This window comes from Corvus brachyrhynchos, unplaced genomic scaffold (genome assembly GCF_000691975.1).
Source record: "Corvus brachyrhynchos isolate BGI_N302 unplaced genomic scaffold, ASM69197v1 scaffold12, whole genome shotgun sequence".
NCBI classification, from domain to species: Eukaryota; Metazoa; Chordata; class Aves; order Passeriformes; family Corvidae; genus Corvus; species Corvus brachyrhynchos.
Window position 1 is genome coordinate 3,830,376 of NW_008237885.1, and position 13,582 is coordinate 3,843,957.

A 13,582-nucleotide genomic window follows, 5' to 3' on the forward strand; every position below is an offset into this window, starting at 1 on the left:
TATGTTAATATTTAAGAGTATACATGTAAGTCCTTAGCAAACAACAAATTATGAGAAAAGTGTGATTAAACATACTCAGTATTATCTTAAGCTCCTTGAATAATGCAACAGCCTCTTGTCAGCATAGCAGTTGCTCTATCATTGCTTCCACTTTAGTTGGTTTCTGCATAGTGATGAAATATGCTTTCCTAACTCAGTAAGAGATACATGAGTTCTGAAATTATTTGATAAAGGAAGCCTCCTTTGTAACTTCATTGTAACTTGAAATCCCTTCCCGTTACATTTTTTCCCAAGGTTCGTAGAAGTTGTCTTGAATAGTTAGCCTTTCCTCCACTGGATCTGAAGCAGAACATCCTTTTAACATCGCAGATGCATTAGAATTATAAGCTAGTTGCCTTTATGGGCAATAATTCATGGTCTTTAAAATGAATGACTCCTGTCTGCTAAGGACAACTGGCATGCACCATTCTTACATTTCTATTTTTCTACATTAAGAAGCCTAGATGAAAAGATTGGGCCAGCTATGATTTACACAGCTACAGTCAGATCTCAAACTGATCTTCCCATTAATTATCCCTCTCAACCCCCTTCCCTACAGAAATATTTTGATTAGATGGAAGGCAAATCAAATTTCATATGTCCTTGTATTTTTGGAAAAAGACAACAAGTATTTTTTTGTTCCAAAGTTCCTACCGTTGGTATGACTGTGCCACTGGGGACTAATTTGACCTTGTGAAGAACATCCAGACGAGGTTTGGCCACTGGATAATCACTCCAGTGATTGTTTAATGAATATGAAGCACAGCAGCAGAAGTGAATGGATGTCTTGACAATGTTGCCAGAAGTCAGACATGCCAATGAGATAGGAGACATGCAAGGAAAGAAATGAAGAATGGAAGGCAAAGAGATTGAGGAGAATCACAAAAAAAGGCCATAAAAGGCTGCTTCTAGAAGACCTCTAATGTGACTATGAAATGAATGGGCAAGAAATAGATTTTTCACAGGATGTGCTTAAGAGAGTATGCAGTTAGAAGAGGGAAACCTCAGGAATACAAACATCTGTGGTTTTGTTTCTGCATAATCATGGACTACAAAATATGCAAGCAATATTTTGGAAAGGAAGAACTAGCAAATGAGCCACAAACTGGCAAACCATTAGCAACACAGACTTCATTCTGTCTTTAATTAGGGCTCTGAAACAAGAGCAGATGCAATATAATAATGCTTATAAAAGCCCCTAGTTATTACATTGGATAAAACCCTGAGGCTTTACCCTATATCTGATGCTTACACATAACTGACTAGTCTAGTGAACTGTATACCCACTTTTCTGAATGAGTTGAGTTTAAACAGAAGTGAAGAGAAAGGAGATTTTATTTCCTCAGTAAGTAAAAAATATTAGAGTTGAATACAAAGACAGTGGATTCAATGTACCATATGACAGGCCAAATTTGCCACGCCACCTGATTAGTCAACCTGATTATAGTCTCCAGGCAGCTTGCACATGTGACTTAAAACAGCATCTCTAATGTCTTTGTAGTAACAGACCATGCCAGGAAGAAATTCCATTGGTTGTTTGTATGCAAATGACAGATTTGTAGCCCGTAATTCATAACATCCTAAATTTAGGGAGGTGATCCACCCTCCCTAAAGATCGCAGGCATCATGATGTACTCACCATGACACAATCAAATGAAAGGCAGCAATAATGTTACAGTTCCGATGAGTCAATTAGAAATGCCATCTTGCTAGAGGGCACCTTTCACCACAATCTGCATTGCTCAGAGAGCAGTTCAATTAGACAGATAATGCAGTCCAAACAGAAAATTTTAAAGACCAAGTTTAAAATTGGTGTGCATCGTATCTTAAATTTGATTATAACATGGATTTCTGCCAAAAGGAATAAAAGGCTGTTTTACAGAAATATTTTAGTGATACATTTTATTCAAGACTTAAAGGACAGCATAGAAGAAACCATGAAATTGAAGGTAACAGAATTTAAAATGAATTGGCTTAGACAGAAGTTTTATGGGAAGGAAACAAAAAAAAGTTATTTTTCTTTTTGTTTATGTAAGGGTATTGCTGCTTCCAGCTGGTTACAACATTTTTGGCCTTTGGTCTTATGAAATGGTATAAATGACACTAGCTGAAGTTGAAAGGTCTCAAAGAGAGTCAGTAACCTCACAGCATGATAAGCTAAGAGAAAAGCACATTTCAGAGCTTGTGTGTGTTTAGTGATACATGAAACAACTATACTTATGAAACTTTCATTTTGCTCTAACTCTTGGGAGAAATATACTGCTGTTCAAGTCTATTATCACCCTGTTGGGCTCTCATTTGTCATAGTTTGCGAACAGTCAGCCTAAGAGAATGTATGTAGAAAACCTTCAGAATGACCAGTCCTGTGACTCTAAGGGTGGAGGTGGATGATGATAATTTTTGGAAAAATTTATTATTTTAGGTCTGACGCCTTTCTGTATGCTTAACATGCTTTATTATTCCAATATTTTTTCTTATTAAATTATTTCCTAATAAACCTGGTTTATAAAAATACTGGTATAAGCAAGCTACCCTGACACGCAATGATAAATTATTATCAGACCAACTGTGCATGCATTCTCATAAAAGCTGAAGACCTGTTGAAAGAACACTTATTTTTTAACAAATATCTCAAATTCTTGTCCCAAACCAGGGACAAGACATTACATTGTCATTGACTTTATTGCTCATTAGTAGAACATCTTCAGATGATCCCCTAAGGAAACAAGACTCCTGTGGCAACACTCACTGTGTGGGTATGGTATGTATATGCTACTAACTTAATTTCAGTCACTTTCTGCTTGATCAGTTACTTCTGACAGAGAGCTGGAAGTACCAGAGGTATGTAAGCTCAGAGTTTTCATAAAAATTGGTACTTGGGAAGAGAAGACCCTATTAACATACATAAAAGAAAATCTTCAGCATGAATTCAGCCCATCATAAAGGCCAGGGACTGCAGAGGGGAAAGAGCTGTAAAAACAAATCAAACCAAATAAGCAGCTTAGGTAGGGCTAGCAATTCACCGCCTGCTACAAACTTGTCAGTACAAGAATTCAACTTACCTGACTTGGATATCTTGTTCCCACCTACACCTTAGATAAGAGTTACCTCACCATCACTGGACATCTGAGAGTTATTTACCCAGACTAGTCATATTGGCTATGTCTGTAGTGTTGAGTGAAACATGGCTAAAGACTAGCCCTGACTAATAGCACTGTTCACTCTCCAGGACACTTAGGTACTTTTTTGAGAAGGTCTGCTTCTACAAACACATGAAACCCAGGTGTAAGGTATCTGATAAAGATAGACAGAGTTCAGCTTCAGAATTTAATTGATTCTGGTGCTCACTTAACAATTTTAATGTCAATAGTTGCTTCCACATCTTATACAGTGGCTTTGGCTAGGAGAAAAAAAGTTTTAAACCTGAGGCACTTCCAGACAGTAAAGAATTAAGTATTTTAAGTATGTATCCAGTGTTTGAACTCATTCTCTGATGATTTTTTATTTCACAATATGGTATCCATGGTCAGTGGAACTAACAGACATTTCCAGAGGATGAGATGAATTGTCCGAGAAAAGACTTAACCTTTGCTGTTGATGACAGTTGAAATGCATGCAATAAGCTTAGACTAGACAATCTGCTTTTAAACAGTTTAAATTAGGTATGATTAATCCCATCCTGGAAGCTACTGAACTGTTCTCACAATACCTGGTAGTCAATGGCAAAGGCTAGGTTTTTTTGAAGATGCCATAAGGAAATCCAATTAGCTTAACTTTGCTTGTTAAACTGAACAAGGCAGAATCACCCTCTTGTGAAAAAAAGTCTGACTATTGAACATACAGGAAACTTAACCACTTGCTTTAGAAAGGTAGCTTCAACAAACTCAAGGCATTTAGGTGTCTAATAAAGATGAGAAGATTTCTTTTTTAAAATTTCATTAGTTCTTGTGCTCATTGAAAAACCTTAACAACATTAGAGTTATTAAATTTAAGTATTTAGTATTAAAATAATATTTATACAGTCATTTTTATTATCTGTTACACAATAGCAGAAGATAACAAAAAAATTACAAAACATATGCAGGAGAAGGCAAAACTTGACCAATTCTAACATGTCTCATTTTTCATGTATACTGTTAATATAATTTGTATTATTAAGAACTTGTCTAAATTGATGAACCTAGGAACATTTTCCATCTGGTGGATCCAGGTGTATGATCCAGCTGCTTTCTAGTTGGATGACAGCAATTATAGCTCTTTGGATGAGCAGAGAAGAAACTGTGGTGTAGTCATTAAGACCCCTTGCTTGTCACATCATCTTCTTAGTTTATGCTGTGACGATTGAAACAGAAGTTTAGGAATGGCAATTTTTGTGGGGGGTGTGTGTATATACACATACATATACCACACATATATAAAAATACTTCTTTAAGAATATCCATAAAACATTATAAGAGTTTTTCAAACAGTTTGTTAACTAGAAGATCATTAAGGTAGAAGAAACATGCAAATAAATGATACAGAAGGAATCAAACAAGCTACCTGAAAGAAAAATGAGGTCTACTTGATGGAATTGCTCTGAACAGCAGATATGTCAGACTGAGAATAATAGCAGAAGACAAAGAAAAAAAAAAGAAGAAAAGAGGATGCGTTTGTACCAGACGGAAATAAAATTGCTCAAGGCTGCAGCACTGTGGAGGCTTGGGAGAAATGGTAGTGTTTTCCTGTCCCTGGGAAAGCTTGGAGCTGATTCCAAAAGGCAGTACTCTGGGCTGTAGCTGAATTGTTTCCTCAGTGTCTATGGCTAACATATACACAAGGAAACCCTTAGGATCAACCATGAGCAGACTTTAGGGAGTTATTTAAAGGCATATTCTAAATTCCCCTTTGACTTTTTTAATGCCTTTCCTAACTTTTTAATTCTTTTTTTCAATTCTTTCACTGAGCAGTTTATCCTCCTTTGCTAGGACAATCTCATTTCCTCCTTTAGGCTTTTCTGCAAACTTTAGCAGAATCACAGATAACAAACAGATCATAAGCCCATTAAACCAATGGCACTCCCATTAAAGCAATGATCTTTTATTTGGTTATCATCTGGCTGCCAATGACCTAGAGCAAACCCTGAGGCTACAGCTGTATGAATAAATGAAAGGGATAAGGGCTGGTCTACTGGTCCTGATGGCAGCAGCAAATCTACCCACAAAGATAAAATAATTTCTCATTTCCACACAGGATCACCTCTTGCTTACTGCCCAGCAGAGAACAGTCTCTGTCCAGTGGTATTTCCTAGACAGCATCTAAACATTGTCTGACAGAACCTCATGAAGGACCGAAAGCAGAGAAGCTTGTGTGCTAGCAAATTGCATTATACAGGAGATCATTTGCTAGTGGTGCTTGAGCATATATCCCCTCATCCTGTTTTTTAGTACTACGGACGTCACAGAAGGGTCCAGGCATGACTGAGGGGATAGCATTTTTAACAATTCTGTTTCCTTAATTATCTTAGGTTATTACAGAATTTCTGTCTGGTCATATAATAGAAGTTGTCCATACTAGGAGTTGGGAAGTAGAGCTAAAAAGAAAGAAAAATATCAATACCATTCACTTCCCCCCTGTATATTTTAGGCTTCCTTCCAAGACTGTTTTTTTCTCCATCTCCTTCCTCCAAAGGCTTGCTAGAAGAAAATAGAGGGAAACAGCAATCTTTAGTATAGAGTCACTATTTCCAATATAAAACCAAAACCAACCTCCAAAAAAAGAACAGAAGTGCAGTTATGTAGAAAGTCCTACTTAAAACATATAAAAAAAAGACCTCCTCTGTTAAGTATTAAGGAAAACCCCGACATATTAAACACATTGCATTACAGAAAGCTATGTTCTTAACATATTCAGAATAATTAATCACTGGTTAATGGCATGCAACATACCAGTAGCCTTAGCTATTGTATGTCACAGAATACCTAGAATATTTTTAAATATTCACAAGTGGCCGCATTCATAAAATTCTGTACTTTAGGAAAAAAGTAATGAAACACACAGAGAAACAGACATGCTGGAAAGTGGATCTCTGTTTTTAACACAATTATTTCAGTAGTGCAGTTTTTCAGTTTTGTCTAGAAACCAAGAATCAAGAGGTTTAGTTCATCATGGACTTCTAAAGAATGGTTCAGAGGGGCTGCCACTGTCAGTGCTGTTTGAAGGCTGAGATTCTAACTCACAAAACACGATTTTATCTGTCTCAACATTTATATAAGGATTCAATAGATTTTCAGTCCATAATAGCTGGGATCATTCTTTTACACACTGGAAAGGAAAAGCTAACAAATAATTCAACCAAAATTTGGTTTTAGTTGGCAAAGTTTTGTCTGTAATGTACTATACACAATATTTTCTCTAATGAGTTCAAGCATCCTTCACAGATAAACATGATATTAGGCTGTCAATTCCTCAGCCAAAGCTATTTACTAGTGCCACTGTGCAAATTCCAAGGAGTCTGAAGTAGAGTAAAACTGAGCCATGTAGTCTTTGGTTTCTGGAGAACCGTTTGTTTAAGATAGACAGAAATTTTAGGGTAAGTGAAGTAAGAGGGTGCAAAGTCAGCCAAAATGAAATTACTTTTCCAAACAGACATAGCAACAGTTACTGCACACACTTTGTCAGTTCTATAATTTTGCTTTCTAAAAATAGGAAAGCTAGTAAGTTAAATAATAGTTTTTGGAAGTTTCTCTTAGCAGTATTTTGATTAAGATGTCACTTGAAGATGACAGTGCTACTGAAAATTTTAGAGCTGCAAGGATGGGAAATTAAAGGTTCAGCCTGGAGAAGAGATATATATTTATCTATGAAAATATTAATTATGTTTTAATAATTGTTTCAAATTGATATCTGATGCATCACTCCACATCTGCTTTAACTACCTCTATAATACATTCCAGTCTATAATCATCCAATATTGCAGGATTTTCCACCAGGGAAAATATTAACAGAATGGATGTATTGTAAAACAAGGACTGAAACAGCTTCTCATTCTGATTAGGAGACAGCTGAACCTGATTAGCATGTCTCCTAAAAATCTGAAGGACCAGAGAAAATCATTCAAAAGATGAAGGCTTATCCCTCTCTGGAAGCCTGGGCTTGAGATTTTGTTGAAATAATTCTGATGTAAAATGGATAAAACAGAAGAGCAGACCATGACAATGCAGCTAGAACCTCAGATATGGAAACAGTTGTGAGGAGACAGTAGAAAAGGGAATAATGTGAGAATAGAATAGAGAATACTCCAATTGGAAGGGATCTATAATGATCATCTAGTCCAATTCCCCCTGAGAGTTCCCTCATCCATCAGGGATGAATGTTTAATTTGTAAAGTTAGATTTACTTTGTTGACGATTTCTCTCTTCCTAGTGCTGTAAAAACATGGAAGTAGTTCTAAACAATCTATTTAAAACTAGTTGCATTAAAAATTCAGGTGATATTAACCACTGCATTTTTCTGTTACTACGGCAATGAGTGCTTTACTAGGGGTTTTGCAGTTTTTAGGTTTTGGTGAAGTAGATGCCATAATACAACTTCACATTTACACAAAATAAAGTCTTCTGTTACATTTTAAATTTTCAGTCTTCTTCTTTTTTTTTTTTTTTTTTTTTTTCATTTTTTGTCACAAATTATAGAAAACCAGAAATACTTCTGTCAAGAATCTTGGGTGTATTTGCAGTTTTTAGGTTTTGGTGAAGTAGATGCCATAATACAACTTCACATTTACACAAAATAAAGTCTTCTGTTACATTTTAAATTTTCAGTCTTCTTCTTTTTTTTTTTTTTTTTTTCCATTTCTTCAGGCTTCTGCAAGGAATTGTTATTTCCCTGATACATACCAGTTGATGCAGACTGTTCACATCAGCTCTTATAAATATATATAACCACTTTTTACTTTATCAATCTGAGATAGTTTTGCTCGTATTTTTTAGCTTTGCCGACAAGGTAAAGTTATGATGTAAAATTCTGTAAATTGATATATCTGTCAGTGATTCAAATGAGATATATCTTAAAATTACAGACTGTGAGTGCTGTACTGGGTTTTTATGTATGTTTTTGAGATAGTGATAACATCTACCATGCAGAAGAGCCCCAGGTAAATGCAGCTTTGGAACATGCTCTTGTTACACTATGTTCTTCCCAAACTCAGTATTTAGTACAACACACTCTCAAATGCTTGTTCATATAGCAAAGTTCCAGCTAATACATGGATCTTCCTGTTCAGCAGTTTTTGTATAAATTTTGGTTTTCATGTATATATTTGTTCTTTTGGAGTGATGAAGATTTCAATTTGAGACACTCACAGAAACAACTTTACAGTATTTGTAAATATTTCAAAGCAACTATTGAAAATCATGGAAAGAAAAACCCAAACAAGTCAAGTAGAAAAAGAAAGGCTAATACTCAGTAATCCAAGATACTGTAGATAAAACTTATCCTGGTGTATTTTCATGGCTATTCTGGCTTTGAGAAATCAAAAAGATGTTGAAACAGTTACATGTCAAAATATATAATCCAATAAATCTAGCTTTTTAGGAATGGAGGGAGAATCTACTCTGTTGATTATATTTAAATACAAGGCAAAGCTCTAAAGGACAGCTGGTGGCAAAGGGTAGGATGTGTGCCAGTCCTTTCCTTTGCAGTCAGTGGAAAGAAGCAGGTAATTCTTTGGTGTAATTTAACACATATTAAGCTGGCCAGATGAATCGTATGCCAAAAGTTCTCTCCAAGGAGAGCCTACCATGACTAGCTCAGATGCACTTGTTTGCATGACTGATGTCTACAATCTGCTGAGAGGAATTTTACCCTAAAAATCACTATGGAACAAAGGTTCATTGCTTTTGTATACCTGAAAGTTTTAAGTGTAAAAAATTTGACATATTTAGGAAGGTTTAAAATAAAACCTGAATTTGTTAATGTAGATATTGATATCACACATAAAGTAACCTATTCATAGAAAGAATAGTTTGTCTTACAGTTTGAATTTTAAAAAGCAATGTGAGCTGGTACTCTTTCCAGCTGTTTTCAAAGTAACGCATTCAAATATATGGAGTATAATCATGTTCTCAATGCAGCTGGGATAAAGTGGGAGTATTAACTCTGTTTTATTTACATAGATACCAGTGCAATGTTAAATTTAGCTGAAATAATTTGTCCAAATATGTCTTTCTCTAAAATTCCTTTCTTAATTACCATTTTGTCCACATAATGAATAAGGACTGTTAAGGTAATTTTCAGAAACACCATTTTCATGCCTTAAAACTTAACACAGTCTTTAAAAATATTTCTACCATTTAAAAACTATTTTTATTCTTTTTATATTCTGAGGAAATCTAAAATTATACTTGCATTAAAGCTATTTTATTCCATTTTTATATATGTATTGTTTATACATTATTATTTATATTGTCTTTTAATAAACCAATAAGGTGGTAATTGTTTAACTAATTTCTTAAGCTTTAAACATAAGGCCTTTGGCACATTCTGAAATATGAAGAATAACCCTTTGATTATCATGAAGCTGTTCAAAGTTTAATGTATGACTGGATGTTGCAATTATTAAGTAACCACTGAAGCATTTCTAAAATAAAACCCCTCTGTTTATGGCCTTTCCTCAAAAACACATCCTCATAGAAAAAAATGTAGACTCCAACATTATTAACAGCAAGAATTGCCATTTGGTGTAACTGGGAAAGTGCTCTCTGTCCAAGTGTCACTAAAAGCACCAGTCTAAGACTAATTCCAGAAGTGCCCAACTCCATTATAATTCCATTATAAAAATTATGTGTAGACTTTATCATTCATGTTTCCCTAGCATTTTGAAAAGCTGAAAAAATCCCCAATCCATATAAACAATTAAACATGATTTAAATTTGGTTTTGGATGCTTGTGTAAATCTCAAATTAAATTTCAAAAGATACACCTGCTTCTGTATGAAATGGCATTCCTCCCCAGTTTACTTCTGAGCCCCCATCTCCTTATCATTCACACTATATAAGCATTAACTCATTTATGGTCTTTTTTCTGGACAAAAAAAACCCAAACAAAGAAGCCCAGTTTCTTCTGCAACAAAGCCAGATACAGTTTTGGGGACAGTTCACTCTACAGAGAGTTCTCACATTGTTTAGGTGCAACGCTACATTGCCCTTAGCAGAAACCTTCGTAGTCTGCTTGGGCATGCATGCAAATACATATCCACACCAGCAGTTTGATAAAGCAAATCTGTACAATGCAAAAACAGTACTAGTTATTCTATTATCAGTATTTATTATCACAACACTAAAAATACTTGAGAACTTTCAGCTTTTTTAAAGTTGGAAAACATAAAATTTGGCCTTTTATCTTTTAAAAGATTTGATAACATTTTCCTATGCTCCCTTTTTCATGTTTAGCTTGAGCTGCTGTATGCCTGTCTCTGTGGTGCTGGAAACAGCCAGTGAAATCCCAGTGGAGGACAGCACACGCCCACTCTGGTGTTCACATCTGGTTCCTGTGTGTTGCAGTGCCAGGCTTGTTGCTGGCACGTGCACTGTCTACACAGCACGAGAGAGAGGTAATTAATGATGTTTTTACCAAGGCATCCAAAGGTTTGAATGGAATGGGATCCCACCATCTGCAAAGGATGAACCACCCCAGCTCACTGCAGAGGGTGTGTGGATAGGATTAACACCCTTCCACACTCTCTGTCTCTGAGGCTATTCTGTGCTCTCAGATATCTTCATGTATCTCCATTCATGTTGCTGGTGTGAAAGGTTTGTTTTTTCCTTAAAAACAAACAAACAAACACCACCACCTTTAACACCACCAACGGAGCTTGAATAAAATTCAACAAAGGCAAATGCAGTGTCCTGCACCTGGGGAAGAATAAGCTCAGACACTAGCACAGGTTGGGGACCAACCTGCTGGAAAGTAGCTCTGTGGAGAAGGACTGGGAGTCCTGGTGGAAAACAACCTGTCCGGTTCAGCCTCCAGAAGAGACATCTGAGAGGGGACCTCTTCAATGTCTTGAGCGGGGAGGTTGAACTCCATGACCTCCAGTGGTCCCTTACAACCTCAACCATTCTGTGAGTACATGAAAACCTTCATGCATTTTTTTGTGCTTTGCTACAGGCTGTAGAACAATATTGAGGTCATTAGGGTGAAGAAAAATGTCATTCAGACATACCTCTTTTATTCTATTACCACTTTGCCTTCAGAGAGGATTGAGAACATCCCTGGGAAAGGAATTCCCTGAGGCCATTCTTCACCTCTGAGAAGGGTGTTAGTACTTGTTTCTTGCTTAGTTATCTTACATTTTGAAAAGGGAGCTCATGCAGGTAGTATCTACTTCCCAAGGAAAACTTGATATTAATGGTTTTCTGTGGATGAAGTTAACTGCCTGAGCCACAGCACTCCTGACAGAAGCCAGCTGAGGGCTCAGAGCACAGGTAAGATGTAGAATGCAACAATAAATATTATTTAGTGTGAGATCCGGTGTGAGTTCATTTTTAATTCCAGTCATCCCAACTGGCACAGAGACACTAACCCTGAAAAAACATTTCAGCAGGTATTTTGTTGAAGAAACAAATACTGTGAACTGTGTTAGGTCACTTATGTAAATGAGATGTTTGAAGAATGAGAAAAAAGATACAGAGTTGTAGATTTAATTATAAGGGTTTTTTTATTAATACATTGAAATGTATTTTTAGTCTAAAGTAACTTTCCAGATCAAATCTCACACTTCTGGATGCTACAAAACACTATCTTTTTTCTTGGCTAAAATGCAGGGAAGCTGGGATGGTCTTTTAATGTATTGAAATGTATTGATTACTTATAAATCAGTAAAATGACAAAAACACCCAAATTTCTTAGCTATCACTGTTAAACACTGTTTGCAAAAATATAAGAAAATTTCAGCTGCTTAGTCTTTTCTTCCTTGTTAAATAGTGCAGTTGGGTATTTCTCATTGTAGGTGCCGACAGTAATGCTTCAAATTTCTACTTTTGACTACAGTTAAAGTTTCTGTGCAAACTAAAAGTCAATTTTGCTTCAAAAAAAAAAAAAAAAGAAAAGCATGAAAAACCACACATGTTGGGACTACACTGGAATTTGCTAAATTAAATTTTTGTTGTTCAAGACTCATTTCTGCTTCTGGAGGAGGCCACTTGAATATAGTGAAGAGTATTATCACAAATTCAATTAATTTTGTTTATACAGTATCTTGATAAATTAGGCTCTGTACTCAGGAGTTAAAAGTTCTTATTGGTAATGTTGCTCCTTTGTGGTACTGAGGTAAAAAATTCACTGTTGTTTAGATTCAGATTTATCATTTGATTACTCCTAGTATCTATCCATAGATCTACATGCACTCAGGAAGCATAACGTAACACCCGCTTCACTTCAGAGATCCCAAATGGGTCAACTAATTTATTTCATAAGTAGTTGAAGGACAGGGATGTCTATAAGCCAAAAATTCCTGTATTAAGGTACCGTAGTTTAACCAAGTGGTTTAAACCAGGACATAAGATTTGTCCCAAAGGAATTTTCTTCCAATATAGAAAAAATGAATGCTTAATCTCATTCACCTAACTATGAAAGTATTTACAGATGCTGGAACATACAGAAATAATGTGCAAAAACAATAAACTATGTATGGTACTGTACCCTTTGTACAACATAAATACAAAACTTTATTGGTATGTTACACTACTTTTTTTTTTTTTCCTTTTATGTATATTCTTAATTTGTGTAGAGACAGAGATGTCAAACTTGACAAGCATACCAATAATGCAGTCACTAAATAACGGCTGGAAGGTTTCTGGAGGTTGTAAGAGTCCAATCTTCTACATGAAGGAGGACTGTTACGCCACTCCAAAGTCAGCTGTGATGTGACTGGCTGAACAGAGGAATTCCTGATTACAGAACTACTCACAGTAGTGCTGTTTGGTCCGGAAAAGTTAGCTACATACACAGACAGAGTTCAGCTCTCACAGTGAAATGTAGCATCACCTCCGGGGCTAAACTCTTTGAAAATGTTAATTACCCCCTCACGTATTTCACGCTGTAGGTATTCATAGTCTTGAACAATCCTCCTGACTGAACCTCCCAAGCCTGCACATGTAGCACTTTTGCTACATCACCTGGCACTACCGCCACCTTCCTAGTAGTCCTACAAGTAGTTAGAAGCAATCACCAGGCCCCTCCTCTTCCCAGGATCACCAAAGCCCAGCACCCCCGCCCCCGCCCCGTCTTTTTTGTAGGGTGTGTTTTAGGCACCGACCTGTTTAGACACCCATTACCGGACCAGTTTCTCCTGGGGGTCCCACCACTGCCTGTCATCTGCCAGCTCCCAGAGTGCAATAGAGGGGCACTGTAACTTTCCTCAGTCTCTTGGCCACCCTTCTCGTACGCGATCGGCCAGTGACGGGATACTCTGGGCCCGCGCCACGGTCTCTGCCTGGTGCTTTCCTTGGGGCCAGCCCTGAGCCCATGGCCAGGGGAGCAGTTTGACGCCATAGCGAGTGCAGAC

At 36.5% G+C, this 13,582-nt stretch overlaps 1 long non-coding RNA gene across 1 annotated transcript; it reads right to left on the minus strand.

Annotated features, from left to right (window-relative positions):
* Positions 1-1,199: 1,199 nt before the first annotated feature.
* LOC108446310 lies at positions 1,200-13,576 on the minus strand. Its single transcript, XR_001861463.1, has 3 exons — positions 13,334-13,576; positions 5,638-5,714; positions 1,200-4,371 (listed from the first exon to the last, which is right to left on the minus strand). It is a non-coding gene; the product is annotated as an uncharacterized LOC108446310 (long non-coding RNA).
* Positions 13,577-13,582: the final 6 nt, after the last annotated feature.